This window comes from Plectropomus leopardus, chromosome 1 (genome assembly GCF_026936395.1).
Source record: "Plectropomus leopardus strain MGB_pleo_1.0 chromosome 1, ASM2693639v1, whole genome shotgun sequence".
Lineage (NCBI taxonomy): Eukaryota > Metazoa > Chordata > Actinopteri > Perciformes > Serranidae > Plectropomus > Plectropomus leopardus.
The window spans coordinates 4,127,529-4,143,271 of record NC_142176.1 but is presented as its reverse complement, the minus strand read 5'-3'; the positions used below and the strand labels follow the sequence as shown (position 1 = coordinate 4,143,271).

At 38.9% G+C, this 15,743-nt stretch overlaps 1 protein-coding gene across 1 annotated transcript in view; it reads right to left on the bottom strand.

Moving 5' to 3' along the window:
- Positions 1-15,492, bottom strand: part of dok4 (docking protein 4) — a 78,844-nt gene extending 63,352 nt beyond the window's left edge. Inside the window, exon 1 of the mRNA XM_088084632.1 lies at positions 15,073-15,492. The gene's annotated coding sequence lies outside the window, so the exon portion shown is untranslated. The remainder of the gene's footprint in view (positions 1-15,072) is intronic.
- Between the last annotated feature and the right edge of the window lie 251 nt (positions 15,493-15,743).

Here is a 15,743-nt window from a genome sequence, read left to right as displayed (position 1 = left end):
CTGTTTCAAATCATGATTTTAACATTAAAATTATTTACACAAACTAACCAGATTTAATTGTCTAATTGGGTAAATTAAACAGGCGTTATAACTTAAACCCCATCCCGGTCACATAAACACAACATTAGCTGCGTTTACATGCACGCTCAATCAGATCAAATCAATCAGATTAAAGATTGAAGATTTCGGTTCAACTGTTTACATGGGACGTCTGGTGATGATCTGGTGTTTACATGCGCAGACACATGTAAGCGGAGCAGCTGTGCACAAAAAAAATAAATTGCCAACTCTCGCATTGACCATGAGACACACACAACTGACACTTTTCACACACTCTCACCCCACAAAAGCATTTTTTTGCAGTGAAAAATAAATAACAGATATCCTCTGATTAGGGATGGGGATCGTTAATTTTTCTTGATATTGATAATATTATCGAGACAAAGTGGCAATATGTTTTTAACAGAACTGGTTTTGCTTTTATTGCTTAACAAGTTTCTTTTATATTTCTGAGAAAACAAATTTCTCCTCCAAACAGCTATTATTCACAATTACTCAGGTTTCTCAACAAAAACTATATTTTCGTTTTCTTGATGTTACATTTGAACACATCATGAGGACGTTTTATTTACCTTTGCCTAATAGTCATTTTACTGAGCCGACATTGAACACATCACAATGAAACCTTGTGAAACCTCGTTTATTTAGCTAACTAGCTCTAATCCTGTGGATTATAACACTGGAATACGATACTTAATTGACGGGACGTGCTACAAGGTTTGGTTATGGACGGAGTTTTTTTTGTGATTAGTGACTGGATTTAAATGACTCGACTTGAGGTGTGATGTCATAGGACCCACAGGACTTGACAGCAATATCGATGTTCAAAATCGAAGCTCAAACATTATTAAATTTCGGTCATCTCTCTCTCTGGAGCCACTTGAGCGTCTTTTCTGACAACCAGAAGCTTAACTCAAACAAACTGCTAAAATGGATATTTATCATCTGTTCAGCGTCCAATAATGTCCACTTCTTTAAGAGTTTGGATTAATAACAAACTCTCGAGCAACATACGATGTCACGTCCCCTTACGTGAGGATGGAGCATGCGCAGAGGGAACGCAGCCAGAGATGAATCAGCGTCTTATTTACAGTACATGACACAAATTTTCTTTTGTTCATGAAAAGGTTTTAACTTTCCCTCTTCAACTGATTGAAATTTGAATGGGTTTGGGCCTGTTTACGCTGATTGAGGTGTTTAAATGTGTAATGTTTAATCTGTTTGGACTTTGAAATCTATTCTAATCAGATTAGTAGGCTCATGTAAACGTGTCTACTAATGCAAAAATTAATTGAATCCGACATTGCAACTGAAAAATAACAGCTTAAACACTGCTCAGACAATAACGGGATTGCTAAGACGTTTTAAACCATGTGACAAAATTTAAGGTGCTTGACAAATTTCTATCAGTTTGTTGTTATTTTGCCCAAAATGGCAGGAAGATGTAGGATAACTGAAACGAAACAGTTACTAATCTTTCCATCTGACTCTGGGCAAAAAAAGACAAACAAGCACATTTCCCAAAAAGTCTGAACGTTCCTTTAAATTCCGCCTCTTATCTGCAGTCATGCTGCAACAGAAACTCAGACTCACAGGCAGCAGCTGCTTTATCACACAGCTCATCAGCATCATGCTTGCAGGAATATAACAGGCCCATTATGCTCTAACTAGCCTGCATGTGATTCCCCATCATGCTAATGTAACAATTAACAACCGCACTGCACCCAAAACTCAGAAGAGAACATTTATATGAGGATAAGTACTCCAGAGACCACAAACACACAGGAGGTGAGAGGAGTCAGAGATAAAGGTCAGTGATCACACACACACACACAGCTCGCCTCCCTCCCACTCATCCTAACTGTCAGTGTGTGACAGGCCGTGACACACCAGTACTGACAGTAATCACACAGTTGTTTCGGCGCTGGAAAGGATGGAACAAACAAAATACAGCTGGGCATGTTCAGAGTGTCTATACACACCAACACAAAGAAGCAGCGATGCTGCGTTGCTATGGTATTTTGGTATTTTGGCCACTACTACAATCTTTCTTTTCAATTACACCTCTGAAAGTAACATCTGTGCCCGCACTTACCTTGAATCAATGTGCAGGGTTCGTACTCATTTTTACCGCTAAGATTTGATGTCTTTTTCCGAAATGTTAAGGCTATTTTAAAGATCATACATTCTCTGAAACTCTCCTCATCGGTTCTTTTTCATAACTATATCATATTTAAAGACATAATGAATTCAGGACAGGATTTGAAGTGAAAATTCAAATATAACTTAGGGACTCCCCTCTGGTATTTATGAGAGGGGAGTGGGGCAAAAAAAGGGTGGGGGGGCATGTCAAATTTTTTTTAGGACTGGGGAAGGACTTATGGTTTTATTTTGACTCGACAATTTTAAATGGCTGTGTTTTGTGTTCAGTTTAAAAAGGAAAACATGCCTTGTTTTCTTTTAAATCAATCTGTGTATCATTCATTCTTTTAATATTTAATATTCAACTGAGAATCTAAAATTGGAATATGACAAAAACGATTTGTTATTTTGTTAGTTTATCAATCAGAAACAAAAAAAAAACTTAATTACGTTGTTTTTTGAATTTAAAAAAAAAAAAAGGAAAAAACGGGCCGAATATGATTTTAATATTTAATTTGTACTATCTGTGTGACCCGGATGTTAACTTCTTCGTTTAGAAAATTCAGAAGTTAATTTTCCATTGATTGGCTAATAATTTCAGCTCTAATCTATCACTTGTTCTGCTGCCCCAAAGTGTCCAACACAAACCGTTAATGAATCTTTAAACTAGAGTTTGTAGTGCAAATTGTATTTCAGTATATAATTTTTACGAGGAGTTATGTTTTTATTAGACATTTTAAATTTAATTTAAGTTCTTTGTTTTTTAATGACACAAACCAATTTCTAAATAAAGCTCCACGTAATGAGCACAAACTGTCTCTAAGGTGGGTGGAGCTTTGCCCGTGTTAATGTTTTTTATTGTTATACCACACTTATATGCAACATTCATGGAACATATGGTATATTTTAACATTCATATAAAACACAAATGGCTGTAATGAATACTGCAGCGTGAGACGTCCTCTAAAGTTTAACACTTCACAGACTGAGTCTATTCATGCACCAATATGGCAACAATCGTACCGCGCCTGCTTACTGTTGATGCTAAGTGCATTTAAAAGAAACTACACACGACTACCCCTCTGATAATTCAGATCGATGCCACTTTTAAAACACAAACTTCAGCAGTCTCTCATATTATGGCAGATCTGGAGGATTCCCGTTTCAGCCAGCAGCAGCTGAAGAAGCAAAGACTGGTCGAAAAACTGCTATAAATATTTTAGTATGCCATGAGCTGTTTCATCAATGTGATGCTGCCGTCCATGTTCAGCTACCTGCCATCCTGCAGGTGCACAAACACACACACTAACGTTTTCTATCCCACAGCTGCTGTCACGACTTTCTCAACAAGAGACACACAGAAAACACAAGCTGGGAGACATTTTTATGTGACTTGTAGTTGTTCAGATGCAACTGTTGTGCACTGTTATAACAGGAAGAGGAACCAACAAATAATCTAAAAACTACTCAGATCAAATATCAGAGTGTATTTGAATCTGGACTTAAAATGCAAATCCTGACTCAGTTCCAAGCTGGCAGGCATGCTCTTTATTCTGCATGCACTGTATACATGTAGAATTCAAGCACATTGAAACACAAAAACAGAGCAGATTAAAACCTTTAAAGGTTGAGTTGGATTAATTGGCATCTAGCAGAGATGTTGCGCATTGCAACCAACAGAAAAACTGTGTGCAAAGGGTGTTGGATAACTACGCTGGCCAACAGGAAAACACAGTTGCCCCTCTCTAGAGCCAGTGTTAGAAGTATTTGGGCAATTGTAGAAACTAAATGGCGAACTCTGTGTAAGAGGACCTGCCAAACCCCCAGAAATTGTGCCAGACTCTGAAGCCAATTTACCAAAGTGACCAAACAATCATGTGATGTTGGGCCGAAAAAGACTTTTCCCATAGACATTACACTGCAAAAGAGACATCTATCTCTTTCAGCTCCTCGCCAAATGACTTATTTTTACTACCTAGATTTGATCCAATCCATCCACAACATTTCGAAGGTCTAGAGGAGCTGTGTGATTTAATCATTTCATTCATGTTAGTGGAGCACTAAAAAGGAAGTCAGACGCTATATGAGAGGTCGCCCCTCGATCTGGGTATTTTCATACAGCAGAAATAGAGCATTAATTGTTTCGCCACTGAGCAACTCCAACCTGCTGCCCTTTGCTGCACGTTCTCCCCTCTTCCTCTCCCTTTCACACTCAAGCTGTCCTTTCTGAATAGAGGCACAAGCCAAAAATAAAAAAATAGAATTAATTTAAATAAAATAAGAACTGCATCCAGTTCTTTTAACAAACCCTGCCACACTGTCTAAAACGTTAAAAAAAGGGAAAGCAATAACTTGCTGATCATTTTCAACCAATAATCAAGTGAAAACAGTCAGAAAATGAAAATGTCTCATTAAATATAAGACATTTAATGTTTAAATTCATAAACTCAATTGTTTTTTGTACAATATAAACTTATTCTAAAGTTGCTGCCTGCAACACATCTCAAACACAGCTGGGACATGAGCATGCTTAGCACTGTGTTACATCACCTCTCCATTTAACAACACTCGGTAAGTGTTTGGGAACTGGGGACAGTAATTACTGATGTTTTGAAAGTGAAATTCTTTCCCAGTCTTGCTTGATATGTGACTTCTGTTGCTCAACACAAACTGGATGAAAAAGTAGCTTCTTAACTCCCTTTTTATTGACTAATAGCTGAATTCGTAGTGTAATACTTTACTCACATGATGACGACAGGCATGCCCTAAAATATTAAAACCAAAGGTGCCATATATTAATCAATACTAATAATCTTTGTTAAGAAATACTGATGTTTTATTCATGAAATCTTTCCTGATTTCAATAATTTGGTATCTTTGTTTTCCATTTCTCTAGATTTAACCAAAAACATGAGTATGTGAAGATAGAAGTGCTGCAGCAGATAAAATATTAGACAGTCTGATTGGTGCCCTCTTGCCTTGTTGTAAAAAAAAAAAAAAAAAAAGGAGAATGATTTAATATCGGCTGTGTTTTCTCTATGGACTCCATCACATACAGACTGAAGCACAGTGAGACACCGAGGACAGCCGGCCGGCACCCTGCTATCCATCACACCGAGGAGGGAGAGACCCGGGAGTAAATCTGTACCGCAAATCATCCGACCGCCACACACACACACACACACACACACACACACACACACACACACACACACACACAGATACTACACAGACTTGTTTTAAGGTGATACTCTCTGAAGAGGTGTAAGAATGAATCGAGTGGGTGCTAAAGTGGGATGAGAGAATAGTGAAGGTTGAAAAACATTCGGTACATTCAAAATATGATAGAAAACAGAGTTCAAGCAAGTAAAACCCACTGAAGGAGTATTTCATTAAACCATCATACTGTAAAACTTCCATTAACAGCCCAGGCTATTATTTGCTTAAATCACTGAACTTCACAGGCGTCTATGGGATGGGTTTTTAATTCCTTTCACATATAACTTGCTCAGAAAAGATTCAAATACAATCAAATAATATATTTAATCTTTTCAGACCTCTGCAAATTGGTTTTATTTTTTCCAAAAACATGGGAAGAAGGTACTGAGGAACAAAAGAAGAAATGACGGCAGAGGTTAGCAAAAAATCTGTGAAAAGTACAAGAAAATTGCCAGAAAATTTGCTAAAAAGGTCCAAACAAAACAAACAACAACAAAAAAAGTAAACTAAAAAAAATACAAATCAAGAAATGATCTAAAAAAAAGCTTAAAAATGATTATAATATTGTAAAATATTTTTAAATGTATAATTTTGAATTTAGTTCACTGGACATTTTTTTTAGCTTTTCAAAAAAACAGTCTTTTACATCTACTAATCTCTTTCATTCTCTCTTGTTTACTATGCCGATCAGCCAATAATGCTGATGTGCCCGTATTATGATGCATTCCTGGTATTTAAGCTGCTCCGTAGTAAACAGCTTTTTTTCTAGACTAAATCAGTTTGATATGTTGCCTCTGTCTTAAATTACTTTACCAAGGAAATCAAAACCTGATGTGAAGTCCTTTTCAGAAAAACTAATACTTCAAGCAACAGGCCACAGGTTTAAAGCCTGGATGTTGAAGTGGAAAAGATGAAGGGATGGTCAGTGTGACAGAAAGAGGAGAGGACGAGCGAGTAAAAAGGCACAAGAGGAGGAGGAGGACGACGATGAGGACCGCCTTCATCTCCTCGCTCCTCTGGAGATTTGAACGCTGTGATGTGGAAACAACTGGAGACTGTCTGACCAAACTGGAGCAGGAGGAACGAGGGACATCGACAGACAAACAGAGAGCGAGAGAGTCCGGCCTGCACTCTGTCATTTACAGATGAGGAATGTGGCAGTCGGTCGGCCTTGAGCACTAATTACAGACCATCACCCGCTCTCTCTCTCTCTTTCTCTCTGTCTATCTCTCTCTCTCGCTGTCAAGGCTAGTCAACCAGAACCAGACTGCACCCACAATCCTTTGCTCCAAGCTCCAGTCCCCAGACGCAGAAAACAGGCAATACACACACACACACACACACACACACTCTCTCGCAAAGATGCTGGCGCTCCAGCTGCTGCACTTGAAGCTGCCTGTACTGATTATGATCCATTCACACAAAACCACCAACTCATTCATTTAATTAAGCTGCTGAGCTTGTTAACTTGATGAGGAAATAAAATGAAAACAAGCAGTCGCAGAGAGATCCTTGCAAAAATAAAGCTGCATTTAAAGAGCGGAGGAACACTGCAAGACTTCACTGAATGAGTCACTTAAAGTAGATCTGACAGTTAACAGCCATTATTGCATCGATATTGGTATGCAACAACCTGTTCATGTGACTTAAGTGCCACACATGAGGACACGTGAGCAGATAACATTCAAAAAGACCAAAAAGGTGCAGCAGTTGACCTTTGATTTGATATTCTTTTATCATACACACTGTTCCAAAGATCAGGAATAAAATCTGACGCATTAGTCTTTATCACGCGTTAATATGTCCTGCAAACTAAGGAAAAGTCTAAACAAAACCAAAATGAGGGCAGAGGGTTAGAAAGAAATTTAAAAAATACAATAAACAAGTCGGCAGCGCTGTACCCGACTCAGGATTTTGACTGTCAAATCAGATTTAGCTGTTCAATTTGAATTTTCCATGATTCATTTTGTTTTACATACAAAGTTTTAAAGTTTGAACGGGCTCCATGAGATATTCAGTCTGACAGCAGCATTCATATAATAAAGTAAACAAGCTAACTGCGCTAACGACAGCAGTGCAACAACATGTTTTGCCGACACTGGATATCGAACAAAAGCCAGAGACTCTATCATAATAAACTGCCATCAGCTGAAAATTCACCACTTCCAAGCAGAATGTCTCTTTTCTTTGCTGCTTCTTGTATCAAAGTGTTGCATGAAAGTCAAGAGCACTTACTCACAGCAAAATCTGGGGACCAAAACGCCCCCAGAAGCACACTGCACAGCATTTGCGCCAAAGTTGAAGAAATTCCCTCAAGGTGTTCTTGAGATATGGCAATCACAAGAATGAGAGACAAGGTCACCGTGACCTTGACCTTTGACCACCAAAATCTAATAAGTCCATCCATAAGTCCAAGTGGAAATTTGTGCCAAATTTGAAGAAATTCCCTTAAAGTATATTGAGATAATGCATTCATTAGAATGAGATGGTCATACGGACGACCTGAAAACATCGTCAGTGCAGAGGCGTAAAAACCTGAAAGGATCATTCTGGTTTATTACAGCTTGGGTTTGTTATTGATTATAATGAGACTGCAATAACCAATCTAATTGCTGAGATTTTGAAATACTGCTACAACAAAGTCAGACAGGACAGGAAACTCAAGTGGACAGAAAATAAAAAATACTTGAGGTAAAATTAAAAGCACCCTGAAATATTGGTAATTATCCCACATTATGCAAGAAAACTGTGCCAGCTACTGAAATATTTGTTTTTTAAATGACAAGTCCAAAGTCCACAAATTTACTTGATTTGTGACGCAAGAGTCACGTTCTCGGTACTTGTAGACTAACCTGCCTCCTTACAGGACATAAACAAATGAAACTGCACCTGAAACAAGTCATAAATTATATCTCCTGACTGCTCCATCTTGCCACTTGGGCAGATAGAGGTGCAGCGGCCTATTTTTTTCTTCAGTTGATTAATCTGTCACTAAAAAAAAACTGTCTGCATCCCACATTACTAAACTATAACAACAACCAACCGATTAGCTCACAGTCCAGTCCAGAATCTCTCAGTGGTCACACTTTATCAATCAGGACACATAAATCAGAAATGGGAAATGATGCATGAATAAAATGCTTATATTTGCATTTATCTCGATCAAACTAATTGTGCCAATTCATCTTCGTGATATATACTTTATTCCTATTGTGCAAGCCTGTCAGGGTTTTTCTTTGTTGTCATCTTTATGAGGCACCCAATATCAGGACTTCAGTTGAGAGTTTGGAGTTTCTTATCAAAACTAATGTGCTGTGAAGATGAAGTTTTATTTCAGCAGACTGAGCACGGAGCAATTTCCAGCACTCGGTTCCATTTCCATGAGAAAATAGTCAAGTGTGGCATGTGGCCAGGGGAGTTTTGCAGCTGAGAGGCTGGACGGTGTACATACCGCTGTGACAGCTGACGTATGACGCCCATAGGGTGCTACATGATGACATACTACCCTCTGTCCCACAGCTATCTGTCACAATATTCTGTCATTCCCCTGTCTGCTGCTCTCTGCTCATCCATCTCTCCTCGGCGTCTACTCTCGACCTCCTTTCATCCATCTTCTCCAGCTTTTCTCCCCCACTGCCAAAAACTACATGTGTGCAAATGTACACGTAACTTTTTGTCACTACAGAGAGCGTTCAACCCTGAGAGCTCGCTTTAATATTACACACACTCATATTTCTCTGCAAATAAAATATACTTTTCAAAATCAAGCTTTAGAAAATATTATATATTAATATAATTTTCTACTTTCTTTGAGTTAGTGCTTAAACCAACATCAGCCCAAATCATAAATATCAACTATTCATTCATTTTCAATACTTAGCCCTTGAAATGCCAGATTTTTGTCACGATTAGATAAAGAATTCATTTTTATACATCATTATAGTTTGTGCCACACTATTCATTAATTATCAGAATTTTAACCCTTTAAATGCCAGGTTTTTGTCAGGATGCCACCATGTTTTTAGAAGAATAAAAAAACAAAAAATGGAATCATTTTCTATATACTACATGCTAAGTAGATTCTTTTTTTTTATTATTGAATGTGTTTCAGTGGCATTTTTTGCACTTAACACTATGAATGTAACAGTTTTGTTTCCACGGGGTATTTTAGACTTATTGTAGGAGCTGAGCTGGAAATTCCGAGATTAAAGAAAAATACACAATCCTGCCAAAATGTATGCCATATGCATGAACACAGCCAAAATTATCCAAAAATGAAGAATGAAAACCATGTAAACTGTGCCGAACAGTCCCTAAATGTTTAGCAAATCAGCTAAACTCAAGCCGATGGAGAGAAGACAACCAAGCCATCTCAAACATACAGCTTTAGTTAGACTGAAGCCAAACGTGTGTGTGTGTGTGTGTGTGTGTGTGCAAATCTGTCTGTGTGCGAGTTAACACAAGTCCTGCAAACATCACAAACCAGAGCTCTGTCTAAAGCCTAATTGTCACTTCGTCTGCATGTAAAAACAGGCTGTGAGATGTAATAAGCTGAAATAATAGTATGAAGGTAAAAAACAAACACACTCGTAACGTATCATCACAGGCAGGTGACCGAGCACACCAATCATTCTTTGAATTTGGACACGGGTTATTATGGTGTCTTCGATCATGCATCGGTGTACAGTTTTCGGTTTCTTTGGACACCTCAGGGAGCCTGTCAGGTTGAGGATTTCATGATCATGCTTTAAAGGATCTGATGGTATAAGTTATTTTTCTTTTTGTCAATGAATCCCATGTAAGAACAAAAGCAAAAATGTGTTTAGCTGTCCCTCGAGACGTTCTTTGTGCCTGTAAGCCCTAAGCTTAAAACTTTTTGGTAATATCCGATGTCAAAGGAAGCAACTAAACTGTAGCTAATGAAGCTGCAAAGTACTTCTTTAACCAAGTTAAGAAACAGAAACAACATTTCACACAACAGCAGCAAGCTACTCAGAAAAACATTTCAAATCCAGAAACACTCACTATGAAGTAGTTCAATAAGCAAATGTGTGCCCTATTATTTTGTGGTTTAATCTATTACAGGAACAAAATAAAAAACAGAAACACTGATAGCCAAGGGCGTAAAATGGAAAAGCAACCATCTTCAAGCTCTGCCTTTTTTTGATCCCAACTACCGTGAGCTAATTTTTATGAATGCCCAGTTGTTACAGTCACGCTGAGATAAAAAAGATCTGTGCAAAGACAGACAGAAGAACATATAAGCACTCACTTAAGTACTTAAAATCACGTCTCTGGTTGTCCCCAATGCAACGGATGTCACTAGGACCACATTTTGTCATGATGTCATGATGCAATGATGACATGATGACACACACACACACTCACACACACACACAGACTCACAAGGCGAAAACAGTATACGCCATTACAATGTTGTTACAGCTGATAATTAAAGTGTAGTAATGTGCTGTTTGTTAGCACAATGCTAAACATTACGTGATTTTTTTTATAACCACACTACCTGTTCCACTGCTACTTCACTGTGGGGAAATACAGTTCAAAGGGAAGATTTAATTCATAAAGTTTTGCTACTCCCAAACACTGTCGTGAATGTGTGGCTAGTTTAGGGCACAAAAACTCTTGGTTTTGGTTCGGAAAAGATCCTATTTTGGCTTGAATTTCACGGTTTTGAGGACACAATTCCCTTTGGAAAAGCAGTGATGTCTTGGTAAAAAACACAACTGCTTTTTTCATGACACTATCCCAGCATGAAAAATAGCACGAGGTCGCCAGAAAACACCCACATTTGGTGCCTAAAAAGCTGCAGTGACTTGTGTGTTGGTCTTGAACAGTGGTCTTTGGCTTGGCAGACGTCTGTGTCAAGCCATCCTCCATCCCCTCCGCTTTAGAAATGTTGATATGATATGTTTGAAACTTGCAAACATCCACATTAATGGATTGCAGAAACGTACAATGGCATCATTTTTTTTCTGTTGACTGGGCTAAAAAAACAACTGCACCAACCATATATGGAAAACTGTCACTATAAAGAGTGGGGACACTATGCAGAAGTACTGGGCAGACAACTACATTGTTAATAAATAGTTGCTGTTCATAGAGTCAACTGTTTTAGCTATTTTTTATTTTTCTTTAGAAGTAGATGAGTTGAGTCCATAGCAAAATCTGGGGACCAAAATGTTCTAAGAAGTAGGGCTGTGCAATATGACGAAAAATATCGTCTAACAATACAAAAACATCATCGTTTTATAATATGCTATTTTTTTCACTGCACAGGAAAAAAAATGAAACGACAACTCAACTTGAAGCAGTCTCAGTCGACTCAGAGTCTCCGACTGATGGTTTGACTTTAAAGGGGAAACCCTACTACTAGAGGACTCTGGCAGTCAGAGAGAAAACATAAAAAAATCTGCTTATTATTTCAAAAAAGTGTCTGAATGTGTAGATTTTTGAGCAGATCGAAAGTAGATCAGATCAGACTCCAAAATTTAGAATTAAAACGGATACATTTCCAGTTTATTAAATAACACAAACTGAACATAATGAGCCCTTTCTGTCCTAATTACTCTCACAGATAAAAATCTTCGTTTGGGTTGGTTTATAACGCAAAGTGGAGGAAGTGGATAATTAGCAAGACGAGAGGCTGCTACAGAGTCAGCAGTGAAAGTACAGAGCTGCACCGGTGTGACTGTAGCTACTGTAGCATCACCAATTAAGCCAAGTTAGAGAGACAGTAGGAATACTTAGTGTCTCTCTCCCTCCAATGCAACGTAAAGGCTTGTTCAGAGCCTGAGCCAATGGAGCAGCTGTCAAAGCAAATTAGAGCAGGAAAAACACTGGAGAGAAGTCTCCCTCCTCCTCCTCCTCCTCCTCCTCCTCCTCCTCTGTCCTCCCCCAATCCTCTTCTCATTCTCCTCTCAACCTCCTTCTCCTGCTCCTCCTCCTCCCTCCATCACCCACTGTATTCTCCTCTCTTCTCATTCACCCAGAGACACACACACACACACACACACACACACACACACACACACACACCAGAATACAAATAATGCAAGCATGCGTGTACATCGCTCAGGATACACCTCTGAATGTTCTGTGTGCACACAAACTCGACAGCATCATCCCTTGTGTGTGTGCATCATTAGCGCTGTACATTACACACACATGACAACTGCAACTACTGATCCATAAGCAGAGGAGGTGCAGGAATGTGTGTGTGTGTCTATGTGTGCGTCCCTGTCCTCATGAGACAAAGCAATAGGTCCCTCACAAACACTAATCGCTTCACCGTAACTGTGCCGGCGTGCTCTGTCCCCATGTGCCTCCGATGGTAACCGTGTGGAAGATTAATCCTTCGCCCTGGATGGCCTCGCCTCACCTCCCCACCCCGACCCTCCTCTCCTCCTCAGCATGATCAAACTCACGTACCAGGATATTACCAGGATGGCTTTATGGCTGCTGAGATAACAGACACCGGCGGTTCATTAACAGAACTAAAACAGGGGCTCCTTTATCTGCCAGGGAGACGTCCCCTGAGGAAACAGTACTCTACTTTCCGGGAGGTTAGGAATTATACTATGGACCATACAGTGACAGAAAATGCCAAATAATTTCCACAAGGTTGCAACAAACTCACTGTTCTGCACCACGGAGAAACCAAACCGACTGATAATGATGCTTGTAACAAACAAATGGACTCACGCTGCTTTTAATGAACTGACTCGAAGGGGATGAAAACCCAGAGGGGGCGTTTCTACGGCATCATCCGCCCCCGAGACAGTGAAGGTGATGAGAGGTCACTATCTGAATTGCTGACCCTGGATTAGCAATGATAACATCTAATTGATGACCAATTAATCAGTCGTTAAGAATTTAATCAAACGTGAAATTTCATCGATTAATCAATAGGCTAAGCAGTGCTGTCAGAGTATATTAAATTTATCGCAGTGAGCTTTTATTGAGGAAAAATCGCATTCAGTATTCTTTCATATGAGCAAAATAAAAAAAAGTTTTAAGTTTTTTTTCAAACAACAATAAATCCATCGTTAAATTTACCAATAATCAATTTTAAAGTGACTAGGGATTATAAGATTAGGGATTATAACAATTAATTGAATATAATATTGAATAAAATTAATAAAATAATGATTAATCTATTGTTAAATTCACTAGTTATCAGTTAAGGAAAGTGTTTGCAACCCTACTTTGGATACTTTCAACTTAAGAGACACTAACTATGTCGCTAAAATGAGTCTGCATCATGGTTGGAAGAAGCGATGCACCATAATATCCACACGTCAGCAGCAACGGCAGATAACGGCTTTAAAATGAAATTTCGTCATTGGCCCGATATGAACATTTCTGCCTATATTACAGGCGGCAAGATGACACTTTTGTTATGTGACATTAATTTTAATTTCTTTCATATTATGTTTTCTGTGCTTTTTACTTATTTCTTGCTAGGTTTGGGGGGGTAGGTTAGGGGAATTAGGGTTGTCTTTTTCTTATGTTTTGGAAAAAAATCGGGTCAGTTTGCCCTGGTTATAAAAGATTTAAATTTTTTAAAAAAACAAAAAAACGATACACACCTACATGTATGTGAATTTAATTAGCTGACATGGGACAAATTCGCCCTGATTTTGGCTATCATCAAGAATGTCTCAAGGAGAGCAACACTCAAGCCTCTTAAAGCGTGATACATTTTAAAGTTTTGTTTAAAGTTGTGACATAAGGATAAATATAGCATGTTGTACATGTGACCTCGGTTAAAATAGTGGTTGAAGAGACTTGATGTTCTGTGCAATTAGGTGAAAAATCAAACATGCATATATCGGTATCTGCATCAACTATCGGTCAAATTGAGTTAGAAGATATCAGCAAATCCAATATCATGCACAGGAAAGAAATATCGCCTCAAGGTGGAGCCTACTGCTGAAAATATCAAAATTTGTGTTTTAGTTGTTGTTTGTTTGTAGGACTCCGCCTAAGATTCAGCCTTTTTTTGTTTAATCTGATTCTTTTTACCATTAATAAATAATTTGATTTCTATAATATATACATATATATATATATATATATATATATATATATACAACATGTTTGTTTTACAGACTGAATTTTGAGTTTTAAAATATATGTATTTTTTTCATATTCAGAAATGTTAATAAAAGCAGCAGTGTCATTTTTGCACATAAAAGGTATCAACAAAATGTTTGCGTATATATATATATATATATATGTTTTTATAATTTTCAGTTAAACATCTTATTTGACTTAACTGTACATTTTTTCAGTCTATAATTATTGCCACGCAGAATGTGAGTTAGATGTACCACAGCATAATTCTCCTCTGCGTTGCTAAAAAAGATATGATGATTTAGTTTTCATAGTAAAACAGACTAAATGAGCGGTGATATCATGGCAACTTATAGAAACTTCTAGCGTGAAGAAGCTGAGGACCGCTAAGAAAAACTTTTAGGAATATCACAGCAGTAACGTGCTGCTAATTATTTAGTCAATGCACAATGTAAAGTTGGAGTAAAGTCGCACATCTGTAGCAGTATAATGAAATTACACGGGACACGGCAGATCAGAGTGTCATCGGAAACTTCAGCTCTCCATGCATGTTACCTGGATGTTAGCCTAGAACGAGCTGGAGCTCCAGTGCAGCGGTGGAGGCTGCGGCCGGGCGGGGTCCCGGTGCTCGGACGGGGTCCCTGAGCCTCCCCGCCTCCGCTGACTCAATCCTCCGCTCCTGACCTTCCTGCTGCAGAGGCTCCCAGCTCCCTCAGCGGCAGCACACGCCACAGTTTAATCCAACCGGCCCGTGGAGAAACGCTGGCAGCGGTCTGTGGACACACGGATGGTTTGTTTCGGGCGCAGCGGCAGCGCTGATGCGGCTCACCGCCTCCTCTGTGAGTGTCTGCGGCGCTGAGCTGAGCCGTGCCGGAGCGGACAGCAGCCTGACAGGACAACACACACACACACACACACACACACACACACACACACACACACACACACACACACACACACACACACACACACACACACACACACACACACACACACACACACACACACACAAAGACTAAACACGCCCAGCCGGCCAGCCACGCTCCGACAGGACCCGCCCCCTACCGTAATGCTCAGAAAACAGCCTCAATCAAAAAAGCTCAACATCTTCTGATGGAAATGGGGTCTAATATATTTTGTGACAAGAGAACTGTTACCATGATTCATTAAAGCTACAGTTTGTGCCTCTAATATAATATAATATAATATCTATCTATCTATCCAAT